The following is a 21531-nucleotide window of genomic DNA, read 5'->3' on the forward strand; positions in this document are numbered from 1 at the left end:
CGGGTCTCCCGCACTGCAGGCGGATTCTTTACCAGCTGAGCCACCAGGGAAGCCCTGTTTCCCAAAGGATGATAGAAATTTTGTTAAGTTTTATATGCTCCTAATAGAGATTATCAGAGAAGGCAATGGCGCCCCACTCCAGTACTCTTGCCTGGAAAAATCCCGTGGATGGAGGAGCCTGGTGGGCTGTAGTCCATGGGGTCGCTAAGAGTCGGACACGACTGAGTGACTTCACTTTCACTTTTCACTTTCATGCATTGGAGAAGGAAACGGCAACCCACTCCAGGGTTCTTGACTGGAGAATCCCAGGGACGGGGGAGCCTGGTGGGCTGCCGTCTATGGGGTCGCACACAGTCGGACACGACTGAAGCGACTTGGCAGCAGCAGCAGCAATAGAGATTATTCAAGGCGGGCTGGCCATGTAGCACTCCTTGGAGGGCTCACCATCATCGTTGTGTGGCCATCAATCTCCAGTCAGTGGGGCTGTAATTTGAGAGAGCGCATTCAGGATTAGAATTTTACGTCTGGAAAACAAAGCGTAATTTCTACGCAGTGCAAACCCTAGAGGGTAAAGTTGACAGAATCCAATTGGCAGATGGATCATAGGCTTTTTAGAGATTGAGAAATACTTATAAAAAATTTGGAAAGGTCTGAAAAATAGATAAAAGGAGAAAAAGAATCTCTTAATCTCCCTACCCAAAGACAAACACTGCTAACATTTTCACTTACTGTTTCTCTCCAGGATTTGGGCATCTTTTTCTTAGTTGAAAAAGAAACTAAGAACTTTTTCTTAGTTGAAAAGCTTCCCTTGTGGCTCAGCTGGTAAAGAATCTGCCTGCAATGTGGGAGACCTGGGTTTGATCCCTGGGTTGGGAAGATGCCCCGGAGAAGGGAAAGGACTGTATAGTCCATGGGGTCACCAAGAGTTGGACACGACTGAGCAACTTCCTCTCGCTTTTTAGTTGACGTTAAATTTTTATATCCAACTTTGCTAATTTAACGTAGGATAATTGCCCATGTTTTTAAGGATGCTCTGGGCTTCCCTGATAGTTGGTAAAGAATCTGCCTGCAATGCAGGAGACCCCAGTACAATTCCTGGGTCGGGAAGATCCTCTGGAGAAGGGAAAGGCTACCTACTCCAGTATTCTGGCCTGGAGAACTCCATGGACTGTAGAATCCACAGGGTCACAGAGTTCGATGTGACTGAGCAGCTTTCACTTTCCCTTAAGGACGCTCTTCACAAACATGACAATAATACATACTGTTTGATCGTTTTCCTATTGTTGGGAAGTTACTTCTCTTTTTTGGCAGGAAACTAGTGGGCGTATTTGTGCATAGATGTGACTGATTTCTCAGGTTAGATCCTAGAAGGGTACGAGCACTGCAGAAGCTTCGGGTGCATAGTTGCCAGCTGCTGTCACGCTCCAGGCAGCCCCGCTGCCCTTCTCCAGTCTGCGGTCCTTGTGCCTGTAACGTGCGTGTGGCCTCCACTCCCCTCTTCCGATGGCTTGCTGTCACGCTCCTCTTTGTAATGTTGGCCCGTCTCTTCTCAGCTCCGGGGACGCCCAGGGGGTGGCACGTTGTCGGGCAGCTCGTGGCCTCTGCTGAATGAGAGTGGCGTTCCCAGCTGTCCTGCCCGGCGGCCTCCTGAGCCCTGGGGGGCACGTGGGCGGTCGGGCTAGGCCTCTGTCTCCTCGGCCGCTTGTCTGAGGCCAGCCGGCAGCTCCGCCCGAGCCCCATGAGCAGCCTTTCAGGGGCCCGTGCTCTCCTGCCTCCTGTGTGCACTGGGCCTGACACACGCGTGCGCACACATGCACACACACACAGAGACACGCACGCACACACAGACACGCACACAGACACACACACATAGATGCACACACAGACGCGCACACACACACAGAGACACACACACACAGTGCTCTCCTGCCTCCTGTGTACACTGGGCCTGACACACACAGAGACACACACACAGATACACGCACACAGACACACAGACACGCACAGATACACAAATACACACACAGACGCACACACACACACAGACACACACACACAGTGGTCTGCATCCTGTGTACACTGGGCCTGACACACACACGCATGCATACAGACACACAGAGACACACACACAGAGACACACACACAGACACACAGAGACACGAAGACACACACAGATACACACAGACACATGCACACACACAGAGACACACACACACAGTGCTCTCCTGCATCCCGTGTACACTGGGCCTGACACACACAGAGACACACACACAGAGACACGCACACAGACACACAGACACGCACAGACACACACAGATACACAGATACACACACAGACGCGCGCACACAGACACACAGAGATACACAGACACACACACAGAGTGGTCTGCATCCTGTGTACACTGGGCCTGACACACATACATACACACACACACACATACACACGTGCGCATGCACACACACACACACAGTGCTCTCCTGCACTCTGTGTGCACCGGACCTCACACGTACACGCACGCCCTGTTATCTGCTCAGCCTCCCCGGGCAGGCTGTTTGTCCGGTGATTCTGAGGGGCTGCCAGCTTCCTCTGTGCCTGCTGCATGGTCTTGCCATGTGCTCCCGAGAGGAGCCGGGCACGGAGCTGGGCAGAGGCGGGGCAGCCCGGGGGCCTGCAGACCTGCTGGCTCTGGCGTGTGTGTGTGTTCTTTTCCAGCTGCTTCATGGAGGTGTGACTTCCATATCATAAAATGCCCTGGTTTTCAGTGAATCATTCAGTTTCCCAAGTTTTTTAGTACAGAGTTGTGGGGCCATCTCACAGCCCGGGGGATGGACACCCCAGAAGGTCCCCATGCACCATGTGTGGCTGCTCCCGGCCCCCCCCTGCCACCACAGACCTTTCTGGACCTTTCATACGTGTGGCCCCCACAGATTATTCCTTTAAAAGGAGTTATGTGACTATGAAGGTGAGGCTTGCTGGGGGCATCTGGAAGAGCGGACACCAAGTCGTCACTGGTCGTGACCTTTGCGGAGTAGTTACCTCTAGGCGGTGGGATTATGGGAGGCCTTTTCTCTTTTTAAACTTTATTTATTTATTTGGCTGCGTTGGGGCTCAGTTGAGGCACGTGGCGCTTCACTGTGCCGCCGGGGTCTCCTTGTGGAGCACGGATTCTGTGACTGAGGCACGTGGCGCCTCACTGTGCCGCCGGGGGCCTCCCTGTGGAGCACGGATTCTGTGACTGAGGCACGCCAGCTCAGTTGCTGCAGTGTGTGGATTTTAACTGCTCCAGAGCCTGTGAGGTCTTAGTTCCACGACCAGGGTTTGAACCCCCATCCCCTGCATTGCAAGGCAGAGTCTTAACCCCTGGACCACAAGGGAAGTCCCTGTAGGAGCAGTTTTCATTCTCTATAATGCTTGAGTCTTTTTACAGCAAGCTAGTACTAATATTTGCAGTCAGAAGAAAATGGTAACAGGAAGATGGTGTGTGTTACATATGTGGAAAATGCAGACACCAAAAAAGCATAAAGAGGATGAAAAAATAACAGTCACTCAGAATTCCTCCTCTCTCATGGAGAAAACCACCTTTTACTTTAAACCTTTGTGTTTTTCAGCTTTCTCTAGGCACATTTTTAAAATGTAGCTTTCATGTTTTAAATTTTGCATCCTGCTTTTTCTCATTGGCATCACAGAAGTCTTTCCCCGGTTAACATAAAACATCTTTGCAAAACTTCCTGTTAATGATTTTCAGTGGTTCAAATATTAATGGTTGTACCATAATTTACTTACACAGGGTGCTTTTTACTCTTTTGCTAATATAAATAGTGCTGAATCAAACGTCTGTGAAAAGCTTTGTCTAAGACCTCTGCCACATTCTGGGCCAAGGGTTTTGTACTCAAAGAAAAACTTTTTCTCCCAATTTGAAACTGTTCTTGCAGAATTGCTTTCCAGAGTTCTCTGAATTTCACCTGCTCCTTGAAATGACTGGCTTCAATCCTAGCGTTTCCAGTAGGTGGCTCTTTACTGCAGGGTGGGACGCAGGGCCAGAAGTGTCAGGGAAGCGAGTGAAGAGCCGAGCCAGGACCCACAAAGGCTGGCAGCGCCCTTAGGAGTCAGGACATCGTCTGTCTCCACGAAATGTTATCGTCTGGACCAGGTTTAGGCACGTTGTGTTTTCCATAAATAGTCCTTTTAAAATTCGTCCTTGGTTTTCAGCAGAGATTCTTTAAAGTCTGAACAGAGGGTTTAAGCCTGGGACGTTGGAGGGCGTGGGGCAGGGGACTCTGTGAAGGCACTGGGTACCGTACTCACTGCGGGACGTTGGAGGGCGTGGGGCGGGGGACTCTGTGAAGCCACCGGGTACCGTACTCACTGTGGTCTGCTCGGCCTTTGCTGGGGAGAGGGCCTCTGACTCGTCGTCGCCCTCGCTGTGGCCTCACGGAGGGCAAGGCCCGCGCGGCCCTCTGCGCTTGGGGCCTCCCTCCCCAGGGCAGGCTGTGCCTGGTGCGCCCTGACACCGCAGCCGCCGCCTGTCCACGGCGTGGGCTTGGCCAGGTGGCCTGGCCCCACTACGCTTCAGTGTCCGCACTTGTGGAGAGCTGGGCACGCCGGGGACATCCCGACTCCCGTGGAAACGATGACTTGAGCTTCCGGCTCCTGGCGTTCTTAAAGGCCGCCAGGCCTTGCCCCGGGTGACCTCGCTCTCCCAGCTGGGCCCCGCGTGGGGCAGCGATAGTGCGGTTCTGCTCTACAGTGTCATGCTTGTTTTAAAATCAGAGTGGGAGGCCTGCCCTGGTGGTCCCGTGATTTAGACTCTGCACTCCCAACATGGGGCGTACCAGGAAGATCCCTAGAGTATCTGGTGGCATCTTTACAGGAAACCAGTGGGAGAACAGCTCTCCAGGCTGAAGGGGTGTTGGTGATGTCGGAGACCCTGTGTGTTTGCTCCTCGAAGCGCCTGGTCTGTAAAGCTTCGCTAGGGTTTCCTCTCCTCCCTCGTTAGGAGGGTCTCTCTGGACCAAGTGCAAGCAAGAGAAGGTCGCCTGACGTCCAGTGACCGTTAGACGCGAGCCGGCCTTGACGTGGGCAAGAGCCTGGCCTCGACGGCCCCTGGGGCTTCCCGCAGGGGAGTGGGGCCTGATTTAAATTCTTAAGACAGTTCTTCTTATGGGAAATTTCAAGCCTAAAAAATAATAAGCCCCGTTTACCTGATGCCATGGCCAATCTTGTTCCATCTATACCCGCCCACTCCAGCCTCTCTCAGCTTAAATTAGTTTAAATCAGATTGTCTGGTTTCATTTCAATGAGCAATCTGGGCCCCTCCATCCTGAGAACAGCGTTCTCCTACGTGGTGTACTGCGGTCTTACCGACCAGAGGGATCGCTGGCTTTTGTTGTTTGAAAATTTTTGGTTTAAATAATTTTTTAGCCTTTGTTGTGATTTAAGAAAACCAATGCATGCCCATTACAATTGGCAATCCCAAAGGTTAAAGCTCTCAAGCCCTGATAGCTGCACCACCTGGAGATGCCCAGTGTGCTTCTGAAGGGGCCCTGTGGGTGTCTCGGGCCGCGGCCCTCTCTCCCTTCTGCTCTTGCCCTCCACCCCCATCACCCGGCGTCCCCGTTGCCACTGCCTCTTGGAGCCAGGGAGGGTCTGACGTCTTCTCTGCAGTGGCAGTGAGTGGGCGACACGCCAGGTGGCTGTCTACTGAGTTGAGCACGCCCGTCACACCCTGCAGTCGATGGCTCGTTCTTTATATGCGTGGTCAGTGCTCGAGGGAGGAAGTTAGACAGGGGTCCCGTACCCCGACTCCCCTGGGGACAGCAGGCCTTCTGTTTCTGCCTTGAAACCCTTCTCTCCCGGAGCTGGGCCGGCTGAGTCCCAGAGGACATGACGTGCTCCCAAGGACACCCCCGCTCTCACTCCGCTTCCCAGGAGAGTCCCCAGACAGGCGCCCTCCTGGGCGCTGAGGCCGGGACGGGCGGACCGGGCTCCAGCCTGGACTCAAGCTGCACAGCCAAGAAACGCTTGACAAACCAGCTGGAATTCACTCTTAGAGTTTGCAGCCCCGAGTAGTGTTAGGTGTGTTTTCTAATTTCACTGTTGGTTGAGAGTGTAGTTTGTAACATCCTATAGCCTGCCTTCAGGATGAGCTGGAGCGCGTGAGGAGATTGGCATGCAGGGATAGGTACCAGACACTCATTCTGGGTCACTCCGCCTCCAGGACCTCAGCTTGGATGTCCACAGACTTCTCCTGATCTTGCCCGTGGGGTGCAGCCCACACGTCCTGGCAACGTGGCTTCGGATCCAGGGGTCGCCGTCTGGAGCATTTGGCCTTGGGCTGGACCAGGATTTACCCTTTGCTGTGAGGAGAGGTTGGACTGAGCGGCTAGGGCTGGAGTTCAGGAGAAATACTTCCGCATAAGAGAGCAAGTTGTTTTGACGTCATCTTTCCCAGCATCACTTCTAACAAATATTCGTTACCAGTGGGTCTTGTACTGGTGTGTTCCCTGAATGCGTGTACCTCGAAGTACTTTCTGGGTGGTCTGTTGGAGGCGGCTGATGTGTGTTTCCTGGAGCTGTTGGGAACTGGGCAGCCACCCGCCTGCTCGTGCCCAGGCCCTGTGCCGCGCTCCTCTTTTCTCTCTGCTGCACTGTGACCGCCCTGCAGCGCTGCTAGTTTCTGCCCTGCGGCGGTGCGCGTCATCTCTGTACACGTGGGTCTGCTCCCTTGTGCACCGTCGTGCTTGCTTATGCCTGGGCAAAGGGTGTGAGGGCAGCCGGAGAAACTGCCGAGGAAGCACTCGATGTTAGGACCTTGAGTCCCTCAAAGAAACGAAAAAACTCCAGAAAGATAACAAACCCACCACCAAAAAAGGGAAAAAACACCCAAGCAGACGCCAGGGGCCACATCTAACAGGAATAAGCTCCAGGATGAGTGGCACATGGTGAGCCCTCGGCGCGTCAGTGGGGTTGACCCCGGGGACCCCCCGAATTGTGTCACAGGCAGGGCACAGGCGGAACCCGGAGTGTGGCCGGGAGCTGAGGAAGGACATGGTGGCTTGCGCCAGGGATTTGAGGCAGTGTTGCCAACCCAGAAGTGGCACGTTTTTGGATGCCCGGCCAGGCGGTGGGCGGGGACGGCAGGTGTGCGCCCAGCGCCGCCCGGGGACGCGGGGAATCGGCTGCCGCCGACACCTGTCAGGCTGAGCAACCGGGTGCTTCAGGGGTTTCCTGAGGGGGAAGTGAGCCTCTGAAGTCACGAAAACTCTCGAGCCTCTGAAGTCACCATCTTCTCCCGTGTTAATGTGAAAGTGCATGCCTGTGCTCTACAGGAAGGACGCAGTAGTTAAGATGGTTTTGAAACTTTATTTCTGTACGTGTAGAACAGGGAAGGAAGTGGGTTACAGGGAGGAGGTGGATCTGTACTTCATCTCATCTCTCCGTGATGGGAGTTTTGCTAATACCTTCCGCGGGGCATATGTTTGCTGACTGTGACGGGCTCATCTCTTAGCGTGTATCACCATGCTCCATACCGCCTTGCTTTTCTCTGGTCTCGGGTGGAGCCCGCTGATGGTCACATTGTGGAAGGAAGAATCCTGGCTGAAGAGGAAATCTGTTTTCCATCACTGATTGGAAACAGATTCCTGCCCCTGCCCCCTTGCTCTGGATTTAATCCTGTGAGTGTCAGTGAAGCCATTTTCCCAACACTGACCAGCTACCTGCCCTTGGCTATGGAGGAACCCTAAAGGAGCAAAGGATAGCCCTTGCTGGTGACCTTGACGGCCCCTCAGAGCCCGTGAGCCTCCAGTGGGGAGCTGGGCACCTGTCCGTGTAGCCCGGGAACAGCTCCGCGCATCTGAGAGCGGGGACCTTGCCCCAGCCCTGGCTTCTGAAGCCCTGCTTCTTCCCAGTAGGGAAGCCGCATGGGAAAGCGCACGGCATAGGGCAGACCTGGTCCGGATTCCAGTTCCACAAGTAAAAGCTAGGACAAGGCCCCGGATCCCTCAGAGGGCATGGGAAGCCCCTGGGTCACCTTCCAGGGCGCTTTGAGGTGCCACTCGGCGCTGGGACCTTGGGAAGACCTCCTCTTCTGCTTGGCATGCTCTGGGTTGCCTCGTCCTTGCTTCCTAATTGAATTTTCTCATTCTGACCTGCGGCCCCTGAGCTCTCGGGCGCACTACACTCCGGAGGGGGGAAGAGTGGCTGGCGCTTTGTTGCCTTTCTTTTCTCCCCCAGCTTTGCTGGGCTCTAACCGAAGCCCAGGGCGGCACGTATTTCAAGGGTGCACAGCGTGATCCTTGTCTGTTTGTTTTACAATAACACGGAACATCTGCCTCCATGCGCCCCCATCCTCCCCAGCCCATCAGGACGTGGCGATCCAGCTGGCGGCGCTGGGGCAAGTGTGTCCGTAAGCATTCCCACGATCCCTCAAGTGAGGAGCGTGACCTCGGAACTGTGTGCCCGGCCCCCTCCCCCAAGCGGGGAGGAGGTGGGAGGTAAGAACAATATGTGGATGGATGGATCCCCGTCTGGGGCACTGCAGGGAAGCTGAGCGTTTGTAGGCCATCCAAACACTGGCCCTCTCCTGGGATTCACGGGTTAGAGGGGAAAGTGAATTGATTTCTCCCTTCACGTTGGAGGCAGGAGCCTAGCAAAACAGCCCCCTCTGCTTTGTTAAGCTCTCCTGTGGCGCCCCCCGTTCGTTTCGGTCTCAGAACTTAGGAGTGAAATGTAACGAAATTGGCAAAGTGCAGCAAGCATGTCTTCTCTCTGTGTCCACGAAGCTGTCCCGCTGGTGAGTTGAGGCTGGCTTCTCTGGGGTCCCTGGTAAACAGTGTATTCAGTTTCCCTGGGCTGCTGGGAACCCGGGGAAAATGCCTTGCGAGCCGTGGAGACCTCGAAGGCCACCTTGCTGGGAGTTTCACTGCCCAGCGTGTCTGGTTCCTGATCGCTTTTCCAGTTGCACAGATTTCTCCATTTCACATCAAGCCCTTTCAGACCATGCAGAAGGGCTCTGAGCGCCGTAGGCCAGCTGACTCTGCCGTCTCTGTTTATTCCTGTGACCAAGAGACAGGAAGTCATTGATGTCACCATTTGTTTCCTGTATTGGAAATTTAGCAAGCATCCCACTTAGAAGCTTGTTTAGGAGAGCGTGTCGCGTGAGGCTCCGCTGTGCACTGCCTGCTCTGAGTGTCACTTTCCTCTGTGGCTGAGGACTGTCCGAGCTGGAGGTGACCAGGGTGATAGCATCCTGGCCCTTGAGTTGTTCAGCACCTGGTCCTCAGATTTCTCCCCATGGTGCCCTCAGAAGCACATCGAGAGGGCTTCTGCCCTGAGCCAGAGTGATGTTTCTTATTTTCGTGGAATGCCCTTACTCACTGAAGATCCCAAATTGCAAGACTGCTTTCAGTGAAAGTGATCAGTCAGTGGATATTTGTATCTGGATGAGATACGGTTTTATCTCCTGTGGACCAGGAGAACACTGTTCTGAGAAGTCGAGTGTTCAGAGTCGTAAAGCATTATAAGACAAGCCATCCTTGAACTTTGGCTCTGTAGAGGCGCATGTTGAAATAGCTCAGCCCACAGTGCCGAGCCTCATCTGGCCCTTCTCTGATCAGACCGTCAGCCCGCGGGGCTCTGCTGCCCTGAGGCCCCGCTGGCGCTGCGTCTGGACACACACAAGCCCAGCCCTGTGTCCCAGCACTTGGCGGAAAGCCCGCGAAGCCTTTATTCTGAAATTTTGGGTTGTATCCATCTACCTTTTCTTCCTTGCTCTTCTCTGTTGATCTTCCATGTAAAATGCACTCGGTGACCGTGTCCCGACTGTGTGCTGAGTGCTCTATAGGACGACCCCCGCTTGACCCTTAAAATACCAGTATATGATGTGGTGCTGCTTAATTAACTGCCTGTGGGTGTCTTGCTGTCGTTTGGGGGGATTTTCGGTTGTTTGTTGTTGTTGTTCGTTTTTTGTTTTCTTTCTTTCTTAACTGCAACACGCACCTCGTGGGATCTTAGTTCCTCTACCCGAGATCGAACCTTGAGGGCCTCTGCCAGAGACCGCGCCTTCGGCAGCGAGAGCACGGCGCCTAACCACCAGGCTGCCAGGGAGCGCCCTGGTTACGCCTGATCTGTAGATGGGGAGACCTGAGTGAGGCACGGACGAGCTTAGTCACTCTTCCAGGGACACACGGCTGAGACCTGGCGGGGTCAGGGTTGAACGCAGGCCTTTCTCTCCAGCCTGTACTGTCAGCTGGAGCGCTATGTTGCCTCCCTCCCAGGCTGCTCAGCTGTGCAAGGCTCTTTGCTCTTCTTTTGGAGCCTTGAAAACAAGGCGGTGGCCGCCGAGGTCCTTAGGACGAGAAGGGAGCGTGGTGGCAGCAGGTGGTGGCCTGGCTGCCAGGCAGCACAGGGCAGGCCTTGGGGTCACAGGCAGGCTGAAGCCCCGCCCCAGCCATTACCAGGGGACCCTCCCGGAGCCACACTTTCCACTTGTGTGCGATTAGGGGAGACAGTGGCATTTAAAGCCCTGGGAGCAATGTTTTAGTAAGTTTTAGCTGTTGTCTGTATTAGTGCCTTCTGAGCCCATAAGTGTGGTCCTGCTGTGGAGTCCCTGCCCGGCGACAGGCGTTGTTGGCGGTGGCGGCGGTGTTTGCTGGCGGGGTCTCCTCTGGGCGGTAGAGGCGGAGGCGGTTCCCATGGTGCTGGGCAGCATTCGAGCTTAGTCTCTGGTTTCCGTTTCTTTCTCTCTTTTATTGTTTTTACTCTGTGCCCCATGGGGCGTGCGAGACCCTAGTTCCCTGACCAGGGATTGAGCCCACGCCCTCTGCCCTAGAAGCGCCAAGTCTTAACCATTGGACCACCAGGGTAGATCCAGTTTCCAGTTTTCAAGAAGCTGCCTTGGTGTGGACTTAGAAGGGGGGGAAGGAGAGAATGGGGACGTGGAGAGAGTGGCCCTGACATGTATACGCTGTCCTGTGTGAAGCAGGTAGCTGGTGGGAAGCTGCCGTGTAGCAGGGGAGCCCAGCCTGGTGCCCCTTGACGGCCCGGAGGATTGGTGGGAGCGGGAGGGGAGGGAGGCGCAAGAGAGGGCAGGGATATGCACACCGCGGCAGCTGACCTGCACTGCCGCACAGCCAAAGCTAAGGCACCCCTGCAAAGCGGTTGCCCTCCAGTGACAAAGATATCTTGGGGTTGGCACTTGGTGCTTCCCTTCATTTAATTAGTTTTACTCACTGAAGGACTTTTAAGCTCCTCGCTCAGCCAGCAACCTTCTCGAGACATAGCACTCAGTGTTCAGTGAAGGATGGAAAGAGGGTTTGGAGCTCGTGAAAACGTCTTGTTGGCGAGCTGTTCTTGAAGGAAACTTGTCTTTTGAGAGAGGAAAAGACCAGTTTGCTCTGGCCCAGAAGAGGCGGCCACGTCCAGTTTGATTGCTCAGCCCCTATCCGTGGCTGCCCAGCTGGCGTGCCCTCGGGCAGTGTGAACCGCAGACGCGGGTAGGTGGCGTGTTAATGCCATGTGGGAATGCTGAGCCCTGTGCCCCCGAAGCTAGATTCTGTGGAAGAGGTTGGCGACAGTATCTGCTGTTTAACTGAGCACTTAGTACGTTCCAGAAACTCTGCTAGTTTCTTTACACACACTTCATAAAATTCTCAAAACAAGGCTGCAGGGTAGGTGTCATTACTAGTTTTATTGAACAGATGACGAAATTGAGACTCTGGAATGTGAAGGACTTTCCCAGATCTCCATTTCTAGGAGGCGGCATTGAAAGATGTGAACCCACATCTGTCTGACTCCCGGGGCCTTCCGTGCCGCTTGCCGCCTGGCGAGGGACCTGTTTTGGGGCCTAGACACGGAAGCTGGGAGGCCCTCGCCCTTAGGCACCTCCCCGCCCGGTGGGTCCTGGCGGCTGGACAAGGAGAGCCTTCTACCAGGTCTTGGGTTGAGTTTCAGATCCGTCACGGGTTGGGGAAACGGTCCATTGTCCTTCACTGTCACCAAAGGCGGTGGAAGCTTTGGGTTGTGTTTGGGAGCGCCAGAGGGCCTGGCATTGTTGCGGGATTCCCTGCACTGGGATGTGCTGTGCCCGTGGTTGGTAGTGGGCGTGGCGCCGTGCGAAGGAGCTGCGCTTGACCTGGACGGGGCAGGCGGATACGGGGCTTTCTGTGCTGCCCCCCGCTGGCGTCTGAAATGAGAGGCAGGGACCAGGGAAGAAGTGGGCCAGCTGTTCTGGTGGCTGTGTTGGCCCCGTGTTCCTCTTTTCCTCACGCCGCCCGTTGGATGCAAGTCAGAAGGCGGCACTGCCCTCTCCTAGCTGAAGTCCTTGGAAGGAGGCTTCGTCTCCCTCGCATCCTCTAGATCGTGCAGCTTTCCCGCCGCAGCTCGTCCTCCTGTGCTGGTGGCGCTTTGGGCCAGTCCTCTGGAAGCATGTGCAGTGTGTTACTGGCAGAAACCCGCGGCCAAAATGCTGCGAATTTCCTCCAGCCCATCTTATAACTCAGTTTAGAGGAAGGTTTATGTGAATTGGCTGCTTCTGCTGTGAGAAAGGAGTATCCTTTCCTCAGCCTTCGTCAATGAACACGTGGATGATGTTTCTCCCCCCGCAAAATTCTTTTAACTCTTCTGTGGAATACAAGGATGCTCTGTTCCAATCATCTTTGACTTTGGTGAACGGCTTCTTGAATTTCTTCTGCCATCAAGGTAGAAATGGATGGCATGCAAGGCATCCATTGAAGACTCCTCGGGATTACCAGTTGACAAAGTGGAGGGATCAGTCTCTTGTTACGTGAAACCCGCCAGGACCCTGCAGAGGCAGCAGCCGTAGACATCTGTGAAACATCCACGATCAGACAGTAGGTCATGGCGCCTTGCAGATCTTCTGAGGAGTCCGGAAACCATCTACAAGAGAGACAGTCTGTACCTTTTTCGAGAAATGCACCCATCACTGATAGTGTTTGTAAGAATAGAGTCTGCAGTGTAGGGGGACAGGAGGTTTCAGAATTTGTTAGGAGGTCGAGCTGTCCCTCGTTTGCCCAGCCTGGAATCAGAGACTTGCTGCCCCCGTCTGATTTCTTGAGCTAGCAAGTTGTTCTCCCCAGTCACTTGAAGTTAATTTTCTTCTAGTTTGGGTTATTTAGCATTCTCTAGAGAGATGGTTAGATGGCATCACTGACTCAATGGACATGAATTTGAGCAAACTCTGGGAGACAGTGAAGGACAGAGAACCCTGGCATCCTGAAGTCCATGGAGTTGCAAGGAGTCTGATGCAATTTAGCAGCGGAACACTCACACACATACACACACACACACAGAGCGTGCGTTCACAGGAGGCAGAACGTGGGTTTTGATCTTTGTCCTTCTCTGTTGTGCGTGCTCAGGATCTGGACTTAGATGCACGTGCACACACACAGAGCGTGTGTTCACAGGAGGCAGAACGTGGGTTTCATTCTGTGTCCTCCTCTGTCGTGCGTGTTCAGGATCCGGACCTTTCTGAGCCTCGGTTTACTGCCTGTAAAGCCAGGGTGACGGTGCCCATCTCACAAAGCTACTGTGAGGCTTTCCTGAAAGCCGCACAGACAGTGCCCGGCCTTCCGGTGGCCCAGAATGGAAGCCGGAGAAAAGACTATGCCTTTAGGCTGAGTGCTGATTGGAACTGGAGTGCCCGCACGCAGGATGGTCGGCAGGCTCTCTGAGGTTGCGAGCCCGGGCCGACAGAGGTGGAGGGTGCCAGAGGAGGGGACCCTTATCTGCTTCCAGAACACACCCTGTGCTGCGTGCCTTGCTCCCAGCAGGGACTCTGCCTGAGCAGGTGGAGTGCGCTTGCACCCTGGTGCCTCCCTGCAGACCCCAGTTGCTGACTCTGGTTGGGAATTTTCACTGTTCACCAAACTCACCACGTTAGCTTTGTCCCTGCAGAGAAGCTGTCCCCTGGTCTGCAGTTAAGAGATTTGGGGAATGTAAACATTGAGTATTGGAAACCTTTTCCTTCCCCACCCCACAGCCGAGAGAGCACTCCACCTCCTGAGTGATTCCTTTTGGACCCTTCACTCCCTGAAGGATGTGTACAGGAAAATCAGCCGATTGCTGAAGGAGTCAACATGGAGCCTGTATGGAGGTTGCTAGGTTTTGCTGCAGAGTAAACATCAGGGGGAGAGGCACTTGGACATTCCCGTTGCTGGAGGGGAAGTTGAGGTAATTTGGGGTCTCTGCTAGGACTGTGCTGTTTGTATGTTTCTGATGGCCTCAGCTGGCCTTGGGGAAAGTGTTAGAGGTTCAGTGGCGTCTCACTCTTTGTAACCCCATGGACTGTAGTAGACTGCAGCCCTCCAGGCTCCTCTGTCCACGGGATTCTCCAGGCAAGGGTACTGGAGTGGGTTGCCATTCCTTTCTCCAGGGGATCTTCCCGACCCAGGGATCAAACCTGGGTCTCCTGCATTACAGGCAGATTCTTCACCGTCTGAGCCACCAGGGAAGCTGACCCTGGGGACTCCAGTAAACAGGGAGAAAAGCAACATGGCAAGACCATGTCTTGGTGCCATTCTGGGCTGAAGAGATGGTCAGAGGACTGAGGAAAGAAAGCTGAACAGAACCCATGAGGACGAAGGGCAGGAGGTTTGCTGTGGGTGAACATGGACTGCGGTCAGCTCTTTCTATTGTTTTCTGCCCAGAAGTTCTGTCCTGTCTCCCATTCTGGTTTCAGGGGAGCGATGCACTCCTTACAAACTGGGAGGAGGGTGTTGGTGGGGTGGGAGTTGGGAAGTCTGCCATTTTCTGTCTGTACTTAATGACTTGGAAACTTGAAATAACACTCCACCTGCCTTTCTTGAGACTCCTGGCAGCCTAAATGGAAAACTTGTGTCAAGTGAGCAGAAAATGAGGGAGGAAAGGGCCCTGGAGCACCCAAAAGCTATTGTGTAGAAGTCCTGGCAGATAAGCTGTGTGCTTCCCAGCCCCGGAGAGCGCCAGCACTCACGCAGGCCGGCCTGCGGGGACGCCCTGGGGGCCAGACTCGCCCCGCGCTACACTCAGAGCATGAAGGGCTGATCTGCTTCATTCCCCTCGCAGGGAAAGGGGAAGAACCACAACACACACATACACACTCACACATCACACCACACACACCATACCACACCGCACACACACACCACACCATACACACACACACACCACACCACACACGCACCACAACATACACCACACACACCCCACACCACACACAGACCACACCACACACACAGACCACACCACACACACATACCACACACCCCACACACACCCCACACCCCACACACAGACCACACCACACACACAGACCACACCACACACACCCCACACCCCACACACAGACCACACCACACACACAGACCACACCACACACACCCCACACCACACACCATACACACCCCACACCACACACACACCACACCACACACACCCCACACCACACACACACACACCACACACACAGACCACACCACACACACAGACCACACCACACACACCACACACACCCCACACCACACACACACACCCACCACACACACAGACCACACCACACACACACCACACCACACACGCACCACAACATACACCACACACACCCCACACACAGACCACACCACACACACACACACCACACACACAGACCACACCACACACACAGACCACACCACACACACACACCACACACACAGACCACACCACACACACCACACACACACACCCCACACACACACACACACCCCACACCACACACACACCACACCACACACGCACCACAACATACACCACACACACACACAGACCACACCACACACACAGACCACACCACACACACACACACAGACCACACCACACACACACACCACACCACACACACCCCACACACAGACCACACCACACACACAGACCACACACACCACACACACACACACACACACAGACACACACACACACACCACACCACACACACCCCACACACCCCACACCACACACACACCCACCACACACACACACCATACCACACACACCACACACACACACACCACAACATACACATACCACACACACCACACCACACACACACATCACACCACACACACCATACCACACCGTGCACACACACACCACACCACACACACACATATACCACACACACACCATACCACACACACAGACTACACCGCGCACACACACACCACACACACCACACACACACACCACACCACACACACACACATACACCACACACACACCACACACACACACACACCCCCCCACACACACCCCTAGCTTCATGCAGTGTCAGGCGCTCACCGACTCTGGGCCGGTGACTCTGGACCCAGGCGTTTGGCGCTGCGGCTTGCTCCTCCTCCCAGGGTTGGGTTTGTTCCCTGTTGTGTCTTGCTTGTGTGCAGGCTTCTGATTTCCCAGCCGCAGCAGATGGGGGCCGGGAATGTGGCCGGCGGCCTGGCCCGAGAGGTGGGGGAATGTGGGGAGCGGGCCGCCCGCCGGCGCCCCCCGCCGGTGAGGCGCTGCCCCGCGCTCCTGGCCGGCGTGGGAAGCGGTAGAGGCAGCGCCGCGCAGGGTTCGTGGGAAGGTGGCTCGCCCGCGCCTCGCCGCTGGCCCCAGGAGCTGCTGCGGAGACCGGAATCCGCGCGTGCTCGGCGCCCCGGGCGTCTGGAGGGTCAGCTCTGTGGAGGGCCCGCGGCCCTTGCTCCCCGCGCGCCGGCCGGCCGTGTCCCCCTCGTGGGCAGGGCCGCGCGCGGCTCAGCCGTTCAGCTCGCGGGCGGTGCCTGCTCCCACGGTGCCTGCTCCCACGGCGGCGGCGCGGGGCCGGAGTCGGGTGGGAGGAGGCCCGGTGTGGGAGCACGCTCTCCCCGCACCACCCGGGGCACGCGCTGGTTCTGCCGCTGACCGTGGGGCCCTGCACAGCTTCCTCTGAGCCTCACTGTCTGTCTGTAAAACAGGGGGTCAGACCTTAGATGAACTTGGAAGGTCCATCTGGATCTAAATCCCTGTGATCCTGGCAGGACTTCTGTTATTTTTTAATTTTAATTTCGTTTTATTTTTTTTGGCACGTGGGATCTTGGTTCCCCGCCCAGGGATCGAACTCGCACACCCACCCACCCCTTCCCACCCTGCTGGAAGTACAGACTCTTAAGCACTAGCTAGACTGCCAGGGAAGTCCCCTGGCAGAATATTTTTTTTAAAGCAGAGACTTGTGTGTATGTTTTCATGGTGATCAAAACAACATTGTCCCAAGGCTCTGAATTGCTTTCACCTTGAAACGGTTAATTGTATGTTGAAGATGACCCAGCAGTGAAGATCCTCAGCGGAGGCTTGGTCGGCCAGGGGGGCTTCCCCTGTGGCTTTGCGGGGCTTGGTGCAGGGTTTGGAGTTTCCCGTGGGAAGGCGCGCCGTCCGCAGGGACGGCCTGTGTGTGCCTGGTGGGCTGCCGCCCTCCGGCTGCCGTCATCACCGCTTCCCTCGCAGAGGATTCAACCAGAGGGCACTCAGTCAGGGCAAGGAAACACTTTTTCTTTTTGTTAATCCAAACCATGCAGTTTCCCAGTGGCCTGCAGAGGAGCGGTTGGCCGGGCCGCCCTGCAGATCTTCCCCATTTAGCCCCCGGCACACACTGTTCCCGGCCCACAGGGCAGAAGACAGATTCAGCTTTTAAACAGAGTTGCCTGTTGGGTCACAGATTATACAAGACAAAAACCACGGTGCCTTTAGACTCCATAAACTTGTGATAAATCAGCCTGGGCTCCAGTGAAGTTGGCCTTTGTGTTGTCTGTGAAGTATTTGCTAAGCCTCTTGGGAATGTAAACGAGGGAAGGACTTGATGAATTTAAGAACAAACTATAAAGGCCTTGAAGCTTTGGCTGGTTGTTTATGTATAGACAGATGCTGTTAAGTACAGTCCCTGGAGCAGGCCAGGCGGGGCTTCTGCTCTGAGAGCAGAGCAGTTTGAAGTTCCTGCGTGTCCCTGAAATTACAGACGCTGTTTTAAAAGGGCGCACACAGTCATACACACACCAGTGAGGCTGTGGCATCGTCTGGTGCGGGGCAGAGGGCTCCCACTGGAAAGCTCAGGCATCTCAGACCCCGCGTTTCTAGCAGGCTCCCTTGACCTGTGTGTCCTGCCTCTTATAGTCTTTGGCCCTCCCGCCCTCTCCAGCCCCACCCCTGGTCACACTGGCTCCCCCAGGCGCCACGGGCCTCCTCCTGCGTCAGTTACTGTGGCCATCTCACAGAGCCACTCCAGAACCTGGTGACCACAAAGAGCTACAGTCACGTGTTATCTCAGTTGGTTCTGGGGCTGGAAATTCAGGGGAGAGCCTCGGCCGGGCGGTTCTGGCTCAGGATCTCAGGCTGTTGAAGCCGGCAGCACCTGCAGGCTGGCCAGGGTTCTCCCTTCACCGTGCAGGCGTCTCTTCAGGTGGACTGTCTTCATCAGGCGGTTCTTCCCCACAGTGTGGCTTGCGGGGCGGCAGGCCCGAGTGCTGAGCAGGCAAGGGGGAGGATGGATGACCTCTTATGGCTCAGAAGTGACCGAGGTCGGCCCTGCTGATTGTAGGAGTCAGAAGACTCCCCATCCCAAAGGGGGCTGGGGGGACGTGGGCTCCATCCCCCACCGGGGGCAATGGCCGAGTCACGCTGCAAGACGGGCGAGGGGTGGGAGAGCTTGTTCAGGCGGGTTTTTGGAAACTAGTCTGCTTCATTCTCTAAGACACGACATATTCCTCTCAGTCCTCTGTGGAGAAATCTTTGGGGCTCCTAATCCCTCCTGGGAAGGAAATGGCAACCCACTCCAGTGTTCTTGCCTGGAGAATCCCAGGGATGGGGGAGCCTAGTGGGCTGCCATGTCTGGGGTCACCCAGAGACGGACACGACTGAAGCAACTTAGCAGTTAAGCAATCCCTCCTGGAGAAGCAGGTTTTAGAGTTTTAAAGGCCAAGCAGAATGCCACAGAAGCTGTACTTACGAAGTCGACCAACGCAAAGCTGCTGGGAGCACTGAGGTTCCGTTCCTTTCCCTGGAGCCTGCCGAGAAAACCGCTGCCCCCTGGAGTTTGGGCTGAAGCCGGCCTTGCGCTGCCCCCTCGCTCCTCCTGGAGCCAGGCCACAGCCTTTCCCAGCCTCTCCGTCTGGTCGCACCCGTGGTCTGCGCGCTAGCCAGGGCAGCCTTGCACAGCCAGGTCGCACCCGTGGTCTCCACGTTAGCCTGGGGCAGCCTTGCGCAGCCAGGCCTAACGGGCCACGGGCGCCCTCCCCTTTTGCTGAGGAGTCTTTGGTGGTCCCGGCACCACTCGTGCACATTTGCTCCAAAGTTTCTCGTTTCTGTGGATAGAGGTGTTCCTTGCATTAAGCTTTGAGCTTAGCCCCGGCTAGGACATGTCCTCTGCACCCCCAGCAGGAGGTGGAGTCGCCGTTGTTGCTGATTTCCGAGTTAGTCTTTGCCCTTGGAGTTCCTGTGGCCGGCAGGTTCCACTGCGTGCAGATGCTTAGCAGGATCGCCCAGCCTCTGAAAATCCCATGGTGTCTCTTCAGCTATAGTGTTTTGTTTGACTTACTGTCCTGAAAAAGTATTAGCAGTTGTTTTACTCGTCATCAGGTGATTTTAAGCAGTTCCTGTGTTTCTTCAAGCCGTGTGAGAAACCAGCAGAGTGAAAACGTTCCCTCGCTGTTGATGTCCTGAAAAACACAACCAGAGGTCTAAATTGATGCCGCGAGCCTCACCAGTGCAAAGCGGGCTGGCCGTCCTCTCTGTGTGCCGACACCCAGCAAGGACTCCTCTGCCGTCTTTCTCTGTGTGGACTCTGACTGCTCCGTGAGCCCCTGGAGATAGTGTCAGAACCAGTGCTTGTCACCTCGGGAACACTCAAACTATTCAACAGCTAATGGAACGGGTAGACAATTCCAGAGTGACGCGAAACGGTCATTCTTGTCCTTTTTACCTTTCAGCCTGGAAAATGCCACCAGTGGAAGGGGGAGCCGGGAAAGCTCCTCTGATGAAAGGGAAGTGTGTCTAGGACCAGTTAGGATTTCAAAGGAACCGTCTCGTGGAAACCCCCGGTCACAGGGTGACCGTGCAGAAAATAAAGAGCCTGGAGAGCCTAGGGGACGAATTGGCTCACGACGAGGCGCACTCACGGTGCACCGGGAGCTGCTTCGTCTCTGCAGCTCCCGTGACCCCTGGTCGGGGACCTCACACCCGCCTCGTGACCCTGGGCTCTTCTGTGGCCAGTTCCTCGAGAGTCGGGACTAGGTTTCCGTCCCTGTGGCCGCTCAGGGCTCTGTGGTGGAGCGGAAACCTAGTCGCAGGCCTGCAGGGGCTGTTGAAGGGCAGGGTGGGCGCATCTGCTCTTGCTCTGGGGACGGTGCACAGCCCACCAGGGGGAATCTTAGCGTCCTCTCCCCAGATCCCAGGCCATGCAGCTAAGACCAAAGCAGAGCACTCCTGACCCCACGCTAAGGGCTGGAGGCGAAAGCCCCACGAGGCCTTGAGCTCCTGCCCTGAGGGAAGATCTTAAAGGGGTCGCAGAGCTGCTGCGGTTACCCAGGTGGTGGTTGTGAAGGGATCGCACTGGGGCAAAGGCGAGGCTCTCAGCGCCCAGTACTGATGCTGGAGCCAGACGCGGGGTGGGGGTAGGTTCCACGCAAGAACACCTTCCTTCCTCCCCTCCACAGGCTTTAGACTCTGGGCTCCTTAATCCCAGTGCCTGTCCTTGCTTGCTCTTGTTTTTTTTTTTTTTTCCCTGTTACCTTTAAAAAATACTGAGTGAAGTGAAACAGTGACAATAAAAAAGAGAACTCAGAAATCAACCTGTGCATGCATGGTCAATTCACTTTGGATAGAGTCAAGAATGAGTATACAGTGGAGGCAGTCTCTTCACTGAATGGAGTTGGGGAAATTGGACAGCCACGTGCGAAAGTCTGAAACTGTACACACATCAGCTCAGAAATATTTAGATCCCTGATAGCTGTAAAGGACCATACTAACACATGGGTAAGTTTAAGCATCCTGATGTTATGCGTATCTTTGAGTCCATTATTTCATGCAGGACCTCGATGAATGTCAAGTTTTATTTTTCCCTTGTGGCTCCTTCTCCCTCTTCCGAATTTTGTATTTATCGTTCCCTTGTCTTGGCAAATGAGAAAGAAAGCCTTGCTGTATTTAGTTTAAAGTGTGTGTGTATAAATAATGGAGAGTTCAGTACTGCTGGGTTTTGAGCTTTTTGAAGGTGGCAGCACCCTCTGTAGTCCTCTGGGACTTGCTTCCCCAGCCCCTTTCTCATTCTGTTTCTGGGGCCACTCATGTTGCTTGTAGCTGTGGACCAGCCATGTTTTCTTCATCCTCTTGAGCTATTTCCTGTTTGGGCCTCTTAAGGATTTGGGATGACTCCTAAGCAGAGGGCTCCAGTTAACTATAATTTAAAATTTTTTTGCAAGCTGTCATTAAGTTTTCCCATGTTGGTTGGCTTTATGGGAAGCTTTTTAGTCATTTACTAATTTAACGACAGTTAGACA

At 54.9% G+C, this 21531-nt stretch overlaps 1 protein-coding gene and 1 long non-coding RNA gene across 5 annotated transcripts in view; one reads left to right on the top strand and one right to left on the bottom strand.

The window, feature by feature from the left end:
- CAPZB (capping actin protein of muscle Z-line subunit beta) overlaps nucleotides 1-21531 on the top strand; it is a 153637-nt gene that overhangs the window by 54179 nt on the left and 77927 nt on the right. The gene's annotated exons all lie outside the window — the stretch shown is intronic.
- Nucleotides 7344-20051, bottom strand: LOC114113257 (uncharacterized). Its single transcript, XR_003588309.2, has 2 exons — nucleotides 16313-20051; nucleotides 7344-12895 (listed from the first exon to the last, which is right to left on the bottom strand). It is a non-coding gene; the product is annotated as an uncharacterized LOC114113257 (long non-coding RNA).

Source organism: Ovis aries, chromosome 2, assembly GCF_016772045.2.
Source record: "Ovis aries strain OAR_USU_Benz2616 breed Rambouillet chromosome 2, ARS-UI_Ramb_v3.0, whole genome shotgun sequence".
Classification (NCBI taxonomy): Eukaryota; Metazoa; Chordata; class Mammalia; order Artiodactyla; family Bovidae; genus Ovis; species Ovis aries.